The 4,076-nt window shown below is 43.2% G+C and overlaps 1 protein-coding gene across 1 annotated transcript in view; it reads left to right on the plus strand.

Annotated features, from left to right (window-relative positions):
- The first annotated feature begins 2,351 nt into the window (after positions 1–2,351).
- The window catches only part of LOC118429458 (nmrA-like family domain-containing protein 1), a 6,279-nt gene continuing 4,554 nt past the window's right edge, over positions 2,352–4,076 (plus strand). The window contains exon 1 of the mRNA XM_035839943.1: positions 2,352–2,545. The gene's annotated coding sequence lies outside the window, so the exon portion shown is untranslated. The remainder of the gene's footprint in view (positions 2,546–4,076) is intronic.

Here is a 4,076-nt window from a genome sequence, read left to right on the forward strand (position 1 = left end):
TACCATTGTCATTTTTAATCACGTCTCCAGGGGTTTTTCCACGCTTGAAATAATCAAAACTATGAGACTCATAGTTTTGATTATTTCAAGCTGGAAAAAACCCCTCTTGCTAGTGTCACAAACACATTGAAAACGATACAGTGTGCGTAGATAAGAACTGAATGTAATTTTAAGTTGGAACGCTTGGTAAGATTTTAAAGGATTGACAACTTGGCTTGATAAATGGGAACTTTCTCTTTGACTGATTGATGAGACTTGCAGATGAAACAATTACTTTACAATATGAACGAACGGTCGGTATAGCATATTATAAACTAAAAGAGAAAGTGAGGGACGCGTCTATTCTCCAAGCAGAGATTTCGGTCGGGAGGCGTCGACCGAAACCTCCGCCTGGAGAAAATTACGCGCTCCGCCGCACGCGTGCTGTTTGTAACGTTATAACGTTTAATATATAGTGGTGCGTTCTTTTTCTGGAATCAAAATAACCGCTCCGAATGACATCGCCTCGCGCGGATTGGGGGCATCTGCTTTTCGCACTCGAAATGTATGATAAACCATATATCGACAGAAAGTACAATTTTCGCTCTTTCATACACGCTAAATTTCCTGTTGGTTTGAAACCCACACCATGGTAAAAACAACAAAGGAATTTACACGAAAATTACGTGTTTTCGAGCCGTAATATTGGCGGGAAGGCGATAAAATAGCAGTTAAAAAAACTATAAGAGTAAAAAATGAAGCTGAAATATTGTAAATAACTGGAAAATAAGGAGATACAGGGTTAAATACTCCAGCGGCAAGGTTTCTTGCAAGGGGTGTTTACGCCCGGAGTCATGGAACGGACTACTTTCTCTCGCGGAAGGAAAATAAAACTGCCTCGAACTCTCGACGTGGCTGGGCGGCTGTACAAACACGTCAGGAACAGCCGGAGTCGAACCTCTGCTTGGAAAGTTGTCACTCTGCCGTTGAACCCAGACTAATCCGCTATGGGTCGGTTCCCGGTGACACGCCCAACACGTTGCCGCAAAAACCGTGAAGCAGGTTTTACATATCCTACCGGGCAGGACCGGGGTGAGAACAAACCGTATCTTGGTCAAAAACCTTAACTGTTCACACAAAATTGAAATAAGCAAAAAGTCGTGATTATGTTCTTCTAAGTAGTAAGAAGGTTGATATTCTGCCACACCAAGGGACAGAGTAGTCATTGGCCATATTGTTCACTTTGTAAGTACACTATCATTAGTTAAGTAGTAACGTTATATGCTGTTGCTTACATGCAGGACGAGACAGAACATTGTCAATGGGTCAGCACCACTGACAAACTAAGGGGACTGCATGGAATAGAGTTACTTATAGGTGTTTCCCATGGCACTTTTCTTGTAAACGATCTTGATGCATGCCCGGAACACAGATCTTTTTCTTGTTTGTGTTCGTTCAGACTCGGCTGCATTCCGCATGCAGAGTACAGTATAGTATAGCCGTTCTTTTTAAGACATAAGCATTGTCATCCTACTACCATGTCCATCTCTAATGTTCAGTAAACTTGTGTGACCCATTCACTAGTTTTAAGGTATAGTGGTGAATCGACATTTCCTAAAACCAAAAGGAACGGAAATATTCTGTTGACAGCTATGACGGGTGGTAGTATTAAACGTGCACTATGTGCTACAGTACTTTTTATGCTAGTTTAATTCGTTTATACAACGATTTTCTCACCTTTTTTACCAATATGCCTCAAACACTAGTGCTGCATATCGGTAAAACCTGGTGTAGAAGAGACCTGCTTGTACTGTGATTACTTTTCGGTTCGATGCGCAGGTGAGAGCAAAGTTAGCTTAGGGCTGCACTTGGAATTCTTTTACTTGCGGCTTAAAAGCATCTCCATGGCGTAACTCCTTCAAGTGTCATTCAAGTCCTGCGGCAGTGGCTTAAAGAACCAAGAACTGGTGGCTCAACCCGATAATCTCCTGTGCTAGGTTAATGTTTGTGACCTTTGAATAGTACTTGTGGTCGGTCTTTATCCTATGCAGTGACTTTGAATTTCGATCAAATTGACAAAATTTAAAACATATGGAGTTAGGAATGACAGATAGGTAAGGAAAGTGGTCCAGCTGTAACACGACAACACAAAAGGAATGCGCTGACAACTGTCCAAACTTTAAGGAACACCTTTAAGGAACGCCTTAACTCAAGATTGACCTGCTACGCGTTCCGGTTGAACGCCGGTCTACACTTGACCGAACAATCGGGACGTCCCATCTAGAATTTTCTCCTGAAATGAAGGCACATTTGCATACGAATTGGGAAGCGGTGACCCGCGGACAGACCCAAATAGGTGCATGTGCACTATGGGCGGGTCCCCCGCGTAGGTACGGACGCACTTCCGGTGCCACCTGTCTGACAGCCCGACGCCTGGGCATTGTGGGTGCCGTCTGTGTATCCATGTGTGAATTTTCATAACACCCCCAGCGGCGTCTGACGCATACTTGTCAACACACCTCCGCTCCCAGCCCCCACGACACGACGCAAGGACAAGTTTTTCGAGGTGAGTGCGACTCGATCTCGTTCGACCTGTCCTCCAGCCTTGCTTACTGTGTTGGGGTTGGATACGATCCACGGAGATCGGCTTACTACACTAACTTGCAGTACAAAGGCAGGGGGTGTAAGCGACCAGTCTAAATATTGTGACCAAGATTTGTGTCTGTTTTTGCATGTTTCATGTAGTTAATCTTTAAGTTAACACAAGACTCACTCTTAAACTAACCTGGCGGCCAAGATCGCGGTCGTTTTGGAAAGTTTTCGATGACAGTGCCGGCCGGTGTCAGCAACATCGAACACAACTTTAACAATTCATACGGTGTGTCAGTCAAAATACCCTGGTACTAATAAATCAGAGAAACACACAGCTATTTTCAATAACGTGTAGTAGATTTAACCTTACGTTTTAGAAAGTTGCGAACTTTAGGACGCAAAAACTTGAAAAGCAATCAACAGGTGACATTTTTTTAGTTTGGCTATTCACAAAGTCTATTGTATTCATCCGATTAGCCTCGTTGTTCGCTGGGATTGGCATGTTAGAATAGCCTGGAGTGTAAGCCAGCTCATCACGGATGCATGAACATTTATAATAGACCTACATTTGGGCAAATTGTAAGGTCTGGAACGCCCAGATGAAAACGAGCTCTCTAATTTAGAAGCGTTGAGACGGACAAGCTTTTCATTAATACGGCTTTGATTCTGAAGTACTAGCGGCGTCAGCATTCTTGAGCGTCATATTTCAAGTAGAAAAAGTCTCGATTCTTGATTAAAACTTCAACCCGAAAGCTGACAAATTCTCTGTGTTTCGTTGCTTTTTTGTTGTTGTTGTTGCTACTTAAGGAAAGTTTTAACGTGGCACGGAAAGCCAGTCCTTAGATGGGAGCTTACCCCACCCACCTGAAGCAGACATAACGTTAGATGTCGTAATAAACTACTGCAGTGACATATGCAGTCAGAAGACGGGCCTTCGTGGGTTTTACAAATGGGTTCTTTGACGTCAGACAGACAAAGCCACCTGTACTGAACATACTGTAAATATTCACCTTACAGAGATCAAATGAAAAGTTGTGCTGTACAATTCAAGAGAGCTGTTTGTGTCGTCGGCCATGTTTGTATTGAGGCTGGTTGGACAGGTCGCAGGGGCTTGTCTCAAGTTACCCGTACCTGCTAAATATAGATGCCCGTGGTATCAATTATTAGCACAGATGCCCTAGTTAACGTTAACCACTGTCATTTCGGGTTAGTGAAGTCTTGCTACTAACTACTGTAATCTATCCATCATTCTTAAACAGCTGCTGGTGAAAAATAGTTTGAATACAGCAATATATCCGGCCAACTTATCAAGTTGGCGATGGAACTTAAATGCGCACATTTCGTTCCCGGATGTGTCAAATCACGGTTCAATACTGATTTTAGGCTGTGCGTACTTAAACATACGGTAGGGTTACTGTTACGTCACTCCAATGACCTGTTAAAGGTATCAGAGTTAACGAAATTTGGTTCAGGAACCCTGGCAAATGGTTGGTTCAGCACCATCA

Source organism: Branchiostoma floridae, chromosome 13 (assembly GCF_000003815.2).
Source record: "Branchiostoma floridae strain S238N-H82 chromosome 13, Bfl_VNyyK, whole genome shotgun sequence".
NCBI classification, from domain to species: domain Eukaryota; kingdom Metazoa; phylum Chordata; class Leptocardii; order Amphioxiformes; family Branchiostomatidae; genus Branchiostoma; species Branchiostoma floridae.